This window comes from Ambystoma mexicanum, chromosome 1p (genome assembly GCF_040938575.1).
Source record: "Ambystoma mexicanum isolate Mex_15411 chromosome 1p, UKY_AmexF1_1, whole genome shotgun sequence".
NCBI classification, from domain to species: Eukaryota; Metazoa; Chordata; class Amphibia; order Caudata; family Ambystomatidae; genus Ambystoma; species Ambystoma mexicanum.
In genome coordinates this window covers 603478191-603493097 of record NC_090921.1, presented here as the reverse complement: position 1 = coordinate 603493097, position 14907 = coordinate 603478191, and the positions used below count along the sequence as shown (strand labels likewise).

The following is a 14907-nucleotide window of genomic DNA, read 5'->3' as shown; positions in this document are numbered from 1 at the left end:
ACGCTTCATTAAATAAATAAATGTGGTGCAAATAAGACAAGCTTGAAGGGTTCAGATACCGGGGTGTGGTTTAGGGGTGCCTTTTAATACCTTGGTAGTGGCCAACTAAGACCCAAGGTGTTATTTTGAGGCATAATGCAATGCAAGGAAAAGATGGGAAATTGGATGCCTCAGTGTTACTTGCCGCCTCCAGAATATGGTTAATGTTCAGCGGTTGAAAGGTTTACATGGTCGTTTACAGGGGAAAGCAGTGATTGGGTATTGCTGGTAGCAACAGATCAATCCGATCTCAGTTAATTTTGCTTCAAATACATGAGATCTCATTAGAGCAGTTGTGAGGCACATAGATTGCTTTCAGTGACTCTGGGTCGGTCATCTTCTAAAATCCCTGGAAGAGCTAGCTGATCCTAATGTTGCCTTGTTGATACGGGTCTTTTTCTGCCGTGATATATCTGTGCTACATGACCATGTGCATCTGACAGAGTGCAGTGTCACCCTGTCACGTCTTCCATAACTACTCTAGATTCCGGACAGATGTTGGCTTAACCAGATTTCAGTACAAGGGTGAAGTCGGGTTCTAGCACATCCAGAGTTCAAGTGATGTTGGCACTGAGGCTTCCGAGAATATTTGCTTGTGTTGCTGTTGCATGGGCTGAATAAAGGACATTGTTTTGGATTTTTAAGGGTCTGTAGTAAGTAAGACCTGAGGCGTTTATTATTTGGTTAACATTTTGTGGGATGTTTTTTTGAAGTACTTTTGTGAGATGGATTGTGCCCACTGAATGGTCCCCACCAGTGGTTGGGCTTGCCCCTTACCCCTGCTCGTGAGTATCGCATGAGTAACTAAATTGCTCGAGGAACACTTCCAGCATCTTCCTTTTCTTTTCTGCTTTGGTCCCCGCTGCTCTGTGGAGTATCTTCCGGTATGGTCTCCGTGTCATTTTTGGACCACGTGGTCCACCTCCTTGAGGTCATGCTACCACCTGACAATGCTTTCCACACACAAGAGGCGTCTCCCTGCCCACTCCTGCACCACGTCCTCTTGTCCGAGGACCTCTCAGAATGTCCTGGCTCCTCTCTCCCAGGTTCGAAATTCCTGGGCTTCACCTGCTGAACACAAATCTATAATGCAAGTACTTCTTGGATCTTAGCTAAGTCCTCCCTAGCAGAGGATTGTTGTCCTTCTCTTTCTCTGGAGTATTCTTTCTTACTTCATAGTTCGCACTCTTCACAGTATTCTCTATTTGCCATAAAAGCGCAATCGGCATTACTCCTCTACTCTTCCTTGTCTTCTCAGTGGTATCGCATTAGCAGACAGTGGTCTGTTCAGGTTGTGTCTTCTGAGGCAGTGATGGTCTGATGGGTTCATAGGAAAGTGGGGCAGGGAGTTCCTTGACGGAACGGGAGTACTTGTCCCCAAGAGCCGAGACACTCCCTGTGAGGTCCCACCGACCACCACCCCCAGGGGGGAATGTTGCATAGCAAGCTCACCTCCCTAGCCTCACAGGGAAGGGCTCCCCTCTGGGGAGAAGTGACGAGATCCTGTGAATCGTCACACTGTAAATAGTCAATACTGGCTGTTCTTTGATGACCATGGCTGGGAATAGTCTACTGTGCCATTGCTAATCGTGGCTTTTTGTTGCTGCCTGTGATTCTACCGTATTGGCCGTGGTAAATGATTGTTCAATAGGGCTGCGTAAATCATAACCTGCTGTGATTTACTGATTAGCCAACATCTTTTTCCCTAAAACAGTAAAATGCATAGATCAATAGGCCAAACCTTTCCTCAGTCAATAGTGTCAGTTCATTGTTCACCATGCTTATGAATGCTTTGCCATAGCTGTGAGTAACCGACTCTGGGGTGACTTCAGATATTTTTTGTATTGTTTATAATATTGTTTTGTGGCTATAATATGTTAATAAGAACTTAACATGAAGCACTATATAGAACAGTTTCATGTTACTTCTGCCCTGCATTCCCTGTGTCGCTATTTCGGCATACATTAGTATGCCACTGCTTGCCACACCCTTGTTTTTGGAAAGGCTGCCCCACCCCATTTTTATCCACTTGGAGGGTGCCCCCCTTCACCCATGCCTTTATACCGTTACGGTATAAACCCTCTCTGCTAGTGGCAGTGAGTTTATGGCCCTTAGGAACGTGCATATGGAATGGATGGGATTACACCCAAGTAATTCCAAGTACAAAAAACGGAACCAACTCAGGAAGATGACAAAGTACTGTTTTATTAACCATTATCTAAAACAGTCTCTCAATAATCTCCACACGAAATATAGGGGCTGATTCATAGAATTTGTGCGCTGAAAAACTGGGATTTGTGCGCCATTCTGGCCGCAAATCCCTGTTTAACAAATGGGGATTTGCGGGCAGAATGGCGCACAAATTCCCGTTTTTCGGTGCACAAATTCCATGAATCTGTCCCATAGTTTTTATACACAAAAATGCATCAGAGCGGACTTCATGCTACGTGACAATAGTGAAAAACCTATCAAGGGTCGGGATTGGTTAAGGAAATCATCTAAGTATACATTTCTATAAGAGCTAGGTTGGTTATTGGCTGCCCATTATGAGGTGAACAATTTAAGCCTACCTCTAAAAACATGTAATCTGAGAAATATTAGATGACCAGTTTCTCATTGGTTTTCAATCTATAAGGTCCTTCATTATGCGGACTAATATAATTGGTTGGCACATTCGGTTCATTAAGCAGCACATAAACCCAGGTCAAAGGAGATAGCACATGAAACTACCTCGCCACCCAATTAGCCCAGCATCTCATCGCCCATGCCTTCTGCCATGAAATTGTCTTTCTACTTGGCCTTGCGGAGTATCCTTGTATTTGAGAATGCATGGGAGTCTGTGCACTTGCTATCGTGTCTGGAACTCAGGTTCAAACTATATTTCCATCCTTGGCTCACGCGACGGGAGACCAGGATTTGGTCCATTTTGCAGCTTTTAAATGCTCTAAATGAATTCAAGCTTTGCATCCTTTGTGTTCTTTCTTGCACCTTAACGTGAGAAGGTTCATCCTCTGCATACTTGTTCTTCTTCAGAGTAGATAACTGACCACGATTTCTAGACTCTTGACATCATGTCAGGCATCCTCGCCATGCGGCTTCATGAGCCTATTATTTTTGCTGAGATACACTTTCCACTCCTGCTTCATGGTTTCTGGCTTACGTAATTCATGATACCAATGTCCAGTTTCTATACAATTGCAGCTTTGCCTGCATTCTATTAACTACTCATGGCCAGCTTCTATGATGACTTCATCTACTTTGTGTTTCAGCGTCTGTAGATTTATTGGACGGTTGTTTTCTGTGGCACTTTGTGCATGTGTAATCTTCTTTTACATTTGAGTGTTCACTCGATCCTTACTTCGTCCTTGGCATTTAGGATCTGTCCATTATCTTCATCCAGTATCTCGAGACGTTGTGCACGCTATTTATGACGTCCTTAGCTCCTCTCTCTCTTCTTTACTGTTTCTCATATTCTTTTTTGAATTTCCTCCCGCAGGTTATCTTCACTTCGGGGGTACATTCGATAAGGTTCTCTTAATGGGCATCTTCTTCCAAACACTCGCTGCAGTATTGGCACTGTGGCTGGTGTCGAAAATGGCAGTCTCATGTCTCCAATATAGGAGAGGTAGGGGGGCGGGAATCTCCTGCAGATGTATACAGCTGCTCCTCTACAGTAGCACAGGAAATGAGACCATTAAACGCCTTGTTTTCTTCCATGAAAAATATGTTGCGTCTCCCCTTTAGAGATTGTGGAGAATGTTCAGAGCAAGATGTGGGCGCCCTTCAACCAAAGCATGGTTTTCGGTATAGGCTGGGTCTATTGCCTGGGCCATATGTGAAAGTTTGAAGTAGGGTATGGTGGCATTGTAGTTGGACGTCAGTGTTGACATGTGTAGAATATTATGATGATAATGGTTTGGGTAGGTTCTACCATTGTAGCCATGATTTTAATCATAAGCATGTGAGATATGTATTCATTCATAATGTTACCAATTAGCAAGACCAGTTGAAAGAAAATCAACATGTCTGCCATCATCCCATGTCCAAGTCCTGAATCCCTGTGCTGAGGTAGCTTAACAACGTGTACGTGCCAAAAAATGTCATGAGCCTGCCAGCATTCTGCATCAATATACCCGCGAAGAGTCCCATGCCCAACCCTTGAGTCAGCCCACAGGTAATCCCAGGGTAAGTTTCCATGAGGCACCATAGAAGCGCCGTCTTCCTCCATCCTTGAGGAACAGTAGGGGGCTAAGAGAGACGGCCACCATGGCATGGTCATCAAGGTTGCCCGTGACCTTTGAATATGATTAGAATGACAAGAACACCAGAGCACCATTGACAAAAGGTGAAGCTATTGTAGACTGGTTTGATATCCAGTCTTTTTGTTGCAGACATTTCACAGTAGATTATTATTATTTTTTTTACAATACTTTTTTTTAACCAAAATGTTGCAGCAAAATGCAGTTGGGAGGTTTGAGCGACATATAGGGTGGGGGTGTAAGTGGAGTCGTGGGGTTGTGGGTCTACCCTACCTCACCCCCCCACCCATATTGTGGCAGAAAATGTGGTAAGAAATATCAGAGACATTTTTGCAGTGAAAGCACATGGGGAACCACTCCTGAATGCAGACGATGAATTTGTATTTTGTTTATTTATAAAAGGCCAGTAAACTAGTGGTTAGCCAAACCTTTAACGGTAACGCTGCAAATCTCCCTAGGACATAGGATGTTCAATTCAGAATAATGGTTGGAAAGTCTTTTGGGAAACGGGATGCAATTTTAGTTTTAAGATATAACAATTGTGTTTTTCCTATTAGTGTACCACGTACAGGTGTGATGACACTGTATGCCTCATTTTATGCTCGCCCATACAGCACGCGTTGCCTCCTTTATTCCTTGTCAGCTGCCGCATTGATGCTATGGATTTCATGCCCGCTCAGGAGGGCGGACAGGACCAATAATGGCCCACCAGTCCGAGCTAAGGCAGGACTGAGCAAAGCTCGGGCCTTAGCTCGGGCTGTGGACCGTTACCGGCCATGTCCGCCCCCCTGAGCGGGCATGAAAGCCATTCACACTCCGGAGTTCATCCGAGGTGCGAATGGCTTTAATTATTTTTACTCGGGTGATAAACGCTGCTCATGGGCGTAATTTTATTAGGGACAGGGGTGTTTGTCCCCTCCCCCCCAACTTTCATGGCACACCATTTTTGTCCCCATTCATTTGGCTGGGGCACCTTTTCATCAGATGGCATGTCCCCCTCCCCCAACATTTTCAGCAAAGTTACTCCACTGGTGCTGCTTGTGCTGTCGATCTCCAGAGGAAAACAGAAATGGCACCGCCCGGGGAAGGGCCTCCGGTGGCTGGGACAACGGGCGTTGAATGTGTATTCTTGCTGCTGTTCCAGCCACCTGATTGGCTGAGCGCCCTTCCCCGGGTGCGAAATGGTAACGTTTTAATGGAAATGCTTTTGCATGCATACCTTCTGAAACCCTCCCCGCCCTTCCTGCCTCAACAAGACCTATGAATAAAAGGTCCAGATTGAAAGACGTGAAGGCAAGGGACTGGGAATGCTTGTTTATTCATCAAATGACATGATATGTAAGTGTTTCAAGGCGCGACGAGGCAAGGGGTGGGACAGAGCGAAGACGGAGACAACGATCTTGGGCCAGGTGACCAGAGACGTTTTTATGCGAAGGCAAAAGGGGCACTTGCCCAGGGCCCCCACCTTGTAGGGGGCCCTACAAGGCTAGCTGATCTGAAGAAGTAAGATTCCATTGTTCACCAGTCTTAAATAGCACACGTCAGGATATGTTTTGGGGTGCTGCTGAGGCTCTAAACCCATTGCCTTTCTGTTTTGTTAAGTGCATTCTGCCTTGATCAATTCATTATGTATTGTTTTCTGTGGTCACTGTGGTATACATATTTTGTGTGTTCCTTATGGCACAACTCTGTAGCATTCTTTTCCTTCCTATGGGAATTATGTTGATCATGTGCAATAGACAATGCTGATAAATTGAGTGCCACAATGGTTCAGAAGTTAGCTCAGTGTGTGAAGCACCCATTGCAGAGATGTGTTCATATGCAATATTAGAATATTGCATTCTAGCAAGGCTGGCTGAGCCTTTCTTATGTCTGTGTATAAACCTGCTTGCATATGTACTTGGTTTTGCAGAACAACATCTGCTATTATCAGCAATGTACCTGTCCCAGATAAAGGTTGTTATAAAAACTAACATATCATCCGTATGGTGAAGGTCTAGGAATTGGTTTGTTTAGATGGGGTTTTGTAAAACCTAGGCAATCGCTTCCAACGATGGCATAAACTGTTAGTCCAAGAGGTGAATACATATCCAAATTCAAGATTATGGAAGGACAGCGTTCATGTTTGTATCCTGGATTTGCCAGCAGACGATACATTGATCCTGATCAAATCATCTAATATATCTTACATTACTGTGCTGCCTTCTGTGAGGTTTGCCTTCTTGCATGCTGCTGGTATCGTTTAGCACATTACTTGATCTTTTTTCTTATGTAGGCCATTTGAGTGGAGGGGTTGGTAGACGAGATCGGACCATATGTTGCAGGTCTCAGGCAAGCATATGTTTAGGTCTGCTGGTTTGACATTAAAAACGGTTTGCTTTTTGGTGAAAGTCAAAGGTTTTTAGGCACATTTATAAATGAAAATGTCACAAGCCATTGTTTTGGAAATATTTAAAGCTTTAAAACCTTTAACAAATTTAAACTGGGTTTGTCTGTTGTATTTTAATCACATCGATTGGTATGCTGGTTCTTATATACGTCCCTTGATGATGGAGAAAATGAAGCTAGAATCATTTCCATTTTGCTTAACACCCTTCTATAATATTTTGTTTAAAAATGGTCATGTTTGGTCATGTGATATGTGTACTTTCCAAGTGCGTTAAGATTCTTTTCCAGTTCTTACCATGAACTAAAACAAAGTGTTCAAATGCAGAAATTGCAGAGTTGTCACAAATCTCAGCTTCACCCCTTAACCAATGTGTGATCCTGGGCATCTCATTTAATCTTGTATTGCCTAACCTCTCAATATTGCCAGTCCCTAAACCTTTCAAAATGTCAGCCCTTCCGAGTGATTTCCTTCTCATGGTATGATCTTCATAAAAGCCTGAGTCATGATTTCACTGTGTTAATAGTAAGCATATTTATATCGCACACCACAGGCATTTGTTCCTTTTGATATCTAATGGCAACACTATTTGAAAACCATATCCCACTTCTAATCTCATTCTGTCTGCATAAAGACACCTTCCTGGTAGCTTGAAATCGGCCGCCACTATCCATGCTACGGTATGTGTAGCATTCTCCTTCCTTCCAATTGGTGGTCTCTATCCATGCATGAGCACTTTGCATTCTGTGAGGCAGCTAATGTGAATATGTCTATTATTGGTTACATGTACCTTTTACATACGGTCCTGCATTAATACTACATCTGCCTTCCTGGATGTTCTTGATAAAAAAGTATCCTGTATGTACCAGAACAATAACCCCTTTATAGACTGCTAATGTTGGTCCTCAAATGCTACTTGTTTATCATTCTGATTAGAGCAAGAATTAAGAGGACAAGGGACTTAAAGGGAGTAAACGTGCTTATTATGCTGCGAGGCAGCATGTGAACCTATAGGTTGTGAGCGCGAAGGGTGGAGTGTGGGGGCAGCGCAACCAGTATTCCTGATCCCTTAATTACTTTGTTTGGTGGAGGGGGGGCCCCAAAGATGTCCGTGCCCAGGGCCCCAAATGTGCTGAAGATGGCCCTGCAGGTGACATCAAGATCGCGCAAGTGGGGAGGGGGGGAAAGGAAAAATGCGGGGGGAAAGGGGCAGTGCAGTACATAGGAAACAGTAAAATAAATAAAGACAATAAATAAATAAAAAGTGCAGCCCGCTGGTGCAAGGGTAGGTGCAGACAACAGGTGTCAAGTGCTGGTAGGGCGCTGTCGGGATACAGAAAGTCCCCTAGTGCAAGGGTTGCCAGGGGGGCAGTGAAGGTGTTCCACTGGCAGGGAGGGGACCTGGGCCCGAGATCAGAGGGTAGCCAGGTAAACAGTGCAAATTCAGTTTCATCCAGGAGATCAGCAGGGGGAGAGAAGGAGAGAAAGCAGGATCAAAGAGTAAGGTCTTGAGGTGCTTCCGGAACCGGAGATGGTTCTCCTCAAGTTTCAGAGAGGCTGTTCCAGAGGGAGGCCCCAGCCGAAGAGAGATCTGTCACCAACTCGTTGCTTGGAGAAGCAACTGACCATGAGGGAATTGGAGGTGGATGAGCGAAGAGCTAGAGAAGGAAGATTTTTAGGAAGAGGGAGTTTAAGGTATTGAGGCCCCAGGCCCCAGAAGGCCTTGTGGACAATGCAGAGGGTTTTGAACTTAATCCTCCACGCCACTGGGAGCCAGTGCAGAGATTTCAGTCCTGGAGAGATAGATCCCTGGGCTTGAGACCAAGGACAAGTCTTGTAGTCCTGTGCTGGATAAGTTGTAGAGGGCGGTAGAGGGCGGAGAGTAGAGGCAGGCAGATTTAGAAAGATGCTGTTGCAGCCTAGAGAGATCCAGAGCTCTAGAGACAGTGAGCGTCTTGGGAAAGGAGAGGAAAGGAAGAATACATCTGAGGAGGTGCAGATGGTAGTGTGGCATGTTGTCAGGGTTATGTCCTTTTCCACAGTCCTTGTTACAAACTGACTTTCAGCATTGGTACAGAACTGTCCATCTTGCTGGTAGTCTCAGCAGAGAGTGCAGAATCGGATGATGCTGGACTCTTCTGCCCTCCCTCAGCTGGAGTCGATTCGGGAAAAACTGTGGGAATTATGAAACGTTTGTATTGGCTCCAGGCTCTAGTGTGCTCAATAAGGCTCCTAGCACGAGGGCCAGATCCTTGCATTCCCCAAGTTCCTATTGTGGATTCATTAGTTTGGGCTAGTAGGTGGTGCTTTAAGCCAAAACTGTTGCATTACAGATGGGCAGAAATGGCATATGGGGAGGGACACAGAGCTTGTAGGTGATATTTGGTTATTTACCCACCCATTGGCTGCCGATGGCAATGCTAATCCCTATGGACATTCCCACCCAGTTCCTGCCCCTCGCGGCCCAGAACACCACCTTATGGGAACTCTTTACCCAAGACTTGCCATCAAACTTGCATTCAAGGTGCCTGCAAGTGTTTGCTCAAAGCAGTCTTCTGAGAGATAATGACTTAATTGTAAACGTGCTACTGGTGTAATAAAAATTTCTTAACCAGATCTGGCTCAGCCACTCGCTTTATAAGCACTATGCATGTCTTTCACTTAAAAAAAACAAGCACTGGCAAAGGCAATAGTTGGTATAAGTAGTATTAGGCATTTTCCAGGCCTTGCCATTAGGTGCCCATGTACTTGCACCGTTTTGCACCTGCTACCATCAACAGCCAGTTAATCTCACTATGGCAGTACCAGGCAAGTGCCTTTCCCATGCCTACACAAAAGCCCAAACTGCTGGCATTGCCAATGCGTGTTTTAATACTTGCACTATCAGATAAGAGCCCCTTCTAGGGCCTCTGAACATGGCCCATCATTGCTGTTCAGTTCCTCGCAGTGACTACATTTCATCCTGGGGAAGATACTGAGTTTATAGTTTCATGGGCACCAACATTTTGGTTATCCTACCAAAAAGTGCAGTTGTGGCAGGTACTATTTTTGTGCTTTTTTCCCATCAGGCCATATTGATCAAATGTATGTAGGACGCCCAAAGGTAGAAAATAGCTCCCAAGCAGTACAGCTGTTTGGGGTCCCTTTCACACAAAATTAGCCAGGTGTTTAATCTGAAGGAATGGCTTCAACAAGCAGCGGTTTCTGTTCATCCCTCAGCAGCTGTAGGGGATGTTGTCTCAGAATGAAAGAGTGAGCAACGCGGGTGGCAATCGAGGAACGATCTCGGGCAGAGAATGTGAAAGTTGCAGGGGCTGAGCTGAGCTTGCACTTGCAGTAAAAAGGGGCGAGGTTTCCTGCAACCATTAAGACCTTTTGTGGTTACGTTTTGTCACAGCATCTCAATTCCTGGTCAATGATGACTAACTAACCAGGTATTCAAAGCATTACCAAAGACTGCTATCAAATGCTGAATTTGGCTGCAATACCTGTTGTGTTGTACAATAGACAATAGCAGAACAAAAGAGGTGATGGCTGGAAGACTTTGAATTTATCTTAACCCCTGGCATTGCTCTGAGCAACCCTACAGGCCATCGTTGTTCGCCTTCCAAGTCATTACAAAAGGGAAAAGACCATATGCAAACCAGGCTTGGTCCCACCCCATAACGGGCTGGCTATCCTGAACTGCTAGGTCACATCCCTTCTGCACGAGACCACAAGCACTGTTTCGGCCTCGTTGGGCCTCATCAGTGAGGAGTAGTTTAGGTCTCTAGGCCCAGTAGGAACAGGACCCTCGTCTGGGCATACCCCCTCACACTCTGGGTGACTGCAGCAAAACAAAAGCGATGATGGACAAAACCTACGATGTGGAGCGAGTTTCATACCAAATGATGCTCTGACCTGGGTCTATAATAGCAATGGCTATCCCAAAGTGAATGTATAGTAAATGCCTATACACAACCCATTAACCAATGCCATTCGACAGTGATCACCCTTTTATAAGATGCATCATTTACAATAATATTTTCCATCCTGCATATTTATCTTCATACTTCAAAATCCTGTAACTAACCACTTCCTTTTTGTCAAACGCCTATACGAAGCATATACAAAAGCTAAAACCATTGGGTCTACCAAGGCTTGTTGAGAGATTTCAGTTTTCTGGTTGTAGAGTTGCACACGTCTTCGTGCCTTTCAACCATACCAAACACTCTTGCGTGTGTAGGCAGTTGAGTGGTACGCTGTGTCTTTAAGACTTCAGCGGATGAGGGGGCATGTAAAGATCTGCAGGATGGATTATCACTGGTGGAAGTGGGTGGTAACATTTATTTGAAATTTTGTTTAGGGTTGACCCTAGCCAGACGGTCTTGGAGCACCTTACATGGTTAAAATATTGAAAAGGTGGGAGTTAAAAACAGAAGTTACAAAATGTTTTCAGGAAAGGACAGGACGATTAGGATAGACAAATGATAGCAGTGGAGGAGGGCAGGGTTATGTGTAGGGAAACGGTATGTTTTGAGGCTCTTTCTGAAAGTGGTGATGAAGGATACAGTGCATATGTGGAGACATAGGGTGTTCCATGCCCTCGGCGTCCAGTGGGTAAATGCTTGTTTTTGTGTGCATGTGAGTTTGCAGAGTGGGATGTGTGAAAGGTGTTGGCTGGCTTGTTTGAGTGATGGGTTTGAGTTTGTCATGGAGTTTTGAGATGAATGGCTTTGAATAAAATGCATAGTCCTTTTGAGGCAATTCTCTAAGGTATGGGGAGCCAGTGGAGCTGGGCAAGAGTTGGGGTGATGTGTGAAGGTTTGGGTAGGTGGAGTCTGGCTGCTGCGCTTTGTATGGCTTCAAAGGGGGCAAGGGTGTTGTTGGGGAGTCCAGTGAGGAGAGCCGTTCCATATTTCAGCTTAGAGACAACCAGTGCTTTGACTGCGGTGCAGAAGTCATCAGGAGGACGGATATGTCTGGTTTTGTATAGGACGCATAGTTGCAGATTGCATGTTTTGGTGACAGCTGCTATACTTGACAGGGGTGGGGTGTGATTGATGAGGGGAATGGAGACAAATGGTAAGTATATATGCATAGGCGGGTCTGGAGACGGCAGTTTTCTTGGGTGTCACTAATGCGAAATTATGGTAATTTTCCTACCACACTGCCAAACTTGTTGTAAATCCTTCTATATTTGCATAATGTTTAGTTGTGTAAGACATTTGGACCAATAATGCAGTTTTTAATCTTCCTGCATTGAATGTTACTTTCAACCACAAACATGCAGGAGTACATGTCATGCCGCTAGTTCTTTAAGCCTGGCTGAAATGGGGATTTGTAGCCCTTGGGCACAAGGCCCACTGTAAGGAAGCAGAGAATAGGAGCCTCTGTGCTGCTGCAGCTTCAACGTGGCAGAAGCACGTCGGAGCCGCAGTTTACCTGCATCATGGGTTCACTCGGCAAAAGTGCCAATAAACAGCTTTATGTAACTGCACATGGAAGCCAACTTTCCATCATTAATACTGGACAGAACCTCTCTCGCGAATATCGGGAGACACAAGGAGCCTAATCCCTGGGTTGGAGTGAATTCTCCCATCAAGAATTCTTCATTTAAAAAAAAGTGTAAAAATGGTGCAGGTCACAGGACATTATCCAGAAGAAATTACAACAATAAGCAGAGTTTGCAGGCCATTCCAAATGCATACAATCTTTCAATACTACGGATCCCAAGTGTGGCAATGAAGTTGCTAAGAAGAGTAAAGCAATCCTCGTGATGCTGGACAGCAAGAATAAGACCAACACGTAATAAATGGGCATTTACAAGTTAATCATAGGCACTGGCATTGCTCTCAATAGCTTCCATTTAACAATGTTTTTGGCACCTGTGTGACATTACAGAAGCAGACCAGCGGTATGCATGTTAGCATTTTCACTGCAACCAGAAAAACCACTGTTTTACTTTACCTGTCTATTTTGTCTATGTAACCTTACTGTTAACCATGTAACCTATGCCGTGATACCTCAGGGGTTGGGCGTATAATCAAATGCAATAAGTAAAATAAACAAATGCAAATCAATGTAGGTTCTGCCACCAATGAGAGAAGTACCGCCAAACTTGTAGGCCAGCTCTCCTCTGCACAGAAACACAAGCAGTATGTTTTGGCTCTTTTCATGAATTACTAGGTCATGATTAATTGAAAATTATCCAGCTAAGACTTAATTTTGCTAGTCACTCACAGTGGTAAGTGTATACCCAGACCCTGGTCCTTAATTTGCTATAGCTCACGTCACTGATTACCCAAGACTATCCAGGTGTTTGTAGTCGCATGCAGAAAGAATGTGCCCTTTCAGTTGGGTTTGGATCTACTGTTTTGGGTGGGACCAAGTCCGAAGCTGAAAAACGTTGGTATGGAGGTTTCCCAGATTTATAATGGTTTACTGAGAAGCCACCCTCAACACTGAGAGTTCCTCCCCTCCCCAGTTTGTTAGACAACAAACTGTATAATGGATTATTCTATATAGCCCTACTTCAGACACATACCATGCCGCTTGGATGCCTCCTCCTGAGCTACCAATGGGCTAAGAACCAGACTGGTGTACAGGAAATCTATTTGTATTTATTTAACAACTACACACGCCACCTTCTTTGTGGCTCACCATTAACTTCTTGTTATACAAATGACACAAATGAGTTACGAAAGAAACACACAAATCACAATTCTTTACTTTCTGCAAATTTTGCTTAGAAAAATAATTAAACTGATCATTAACCAAAACAATTATAAATGTAGTGCTGTGCAATTTTGATTTTCCTGCGGACTTAAAAGGCTAGCAGTAGGGTTTCAATATTGGTACAAATACATATGGCAATTATGATTTCACCCACACGTTTGTGTTAAAATAAACACAGGGTGATTTAGCGGTTTGTTTTTCAGAATCCTCCCTACTTTGGCCTGTGTTGGGGAAGTGGGACTGAAAAATGGGAATTCTTTGAGGGAATTTGGATTTCAGACCCCCCCTCCACTGAAAGGCCAGTGTTGGGGTAGCTCGACAAAAAGATTGGACTGATTTAAGAACAAATACACCCTTCTTCCTTAAACAGGTCGGGCCAACAGGACAAAAAGGATAACCCATTTAAATGATAGTTTTTCCACGCATACTGGGAAGTGAGTTTTGTTAATTTCGAATGTTAACAAAAATCACCCCGTAGTGTCCCGCCAAATGGGGAATTAATTAAATTTAATCTTTTTGTTAAGCAGGCTAAGGATCTACAGTTTGCACGCCACCCACTATGAAGGGAAAGGATTTAAGGCAAGCAGATTCCCCCACTTTTTGGTTTCCCGGGGCTCAGTTCTGCTTGCATAGAAAGCCTCTGTTTAAAGTCCAGGAAAGCCAGCTGCATTTCAGGACACTCTGGAAAGAAAGTGTAGGGATCTGGTCACTCCACTCTCAATAATGGCCTATGGCTCTTCACCATTGGACCCTATCAGCATTTAGGTCTTCCAAGCAATAGACAGCTCCACCCAGATGCACTCTCAGTCACCTCTGCTGTTTCCTTGCAGCTGTCTGATGGCAAGTTTCAGCAGCCCTCCTGATGGTAAATTTCCACAGCTCTTTCCCTTCCTCCTAGTGCAGTCCCCCTTATATAGCAGTGATGACACCATCAATTTCACAATCTTGGTGAGTACCCTGCCAGAGTTCTCGCAACTAGGATTGGACAGTTACCCTTCTCTCTCCTCCCCAATCCAGGTGCTCACTGTGGATTTGTTTAAGAGTCTGGAGCAGACATATGGCAGTTTAATTTACAAGCCCCATGTGTTCTCATGTCAAATATTTGGCAAAAACAAGTTATGTGGCAAAATCTCATAATTTTGCTAACTGCCATAATGTACATATTTTCAGATTCAGCTAATCATGGGGAATTAAATAAGATGACAGCCAAGTCCGCACCATTTTGCACAGCCATGTGGCAATTTTCAGCTGTTTCCATAAAAAGCATAACACTTATGAATATGTAATTTATTACCCATATTCCTAATTATACACTCCACGCCTTCACCAGCTCTCACATTTGGAACATTTCATATCCGCCAGTAACACATCTTAGATGGCCATTACAGTTTCCTGAGTCGCAGGTGGATGAATTTTATATCTCCAAAATCGCCTCTAAATTACCTAAACAATGGTAAATAAATAAAGAAAATGCACCTTTATTGTTGCTGGGGGGAAAAAGGCCTA

The 14907-nt window shown here is 44.3% G+C and overlaps 1 protein-coding gene across 7 annotated transcripts in view; it reads left to right on the top strand.

The window, feature by feature from the left end:
• Window positions 1–14907, top strand: part of LOC138576642 (excitatory amino acid transporter 1-like) — a 718046-nt gene that overhangs the window by 78790 nt on the left and 624349 nt on the right. The window lies entirely within an intron of this gene.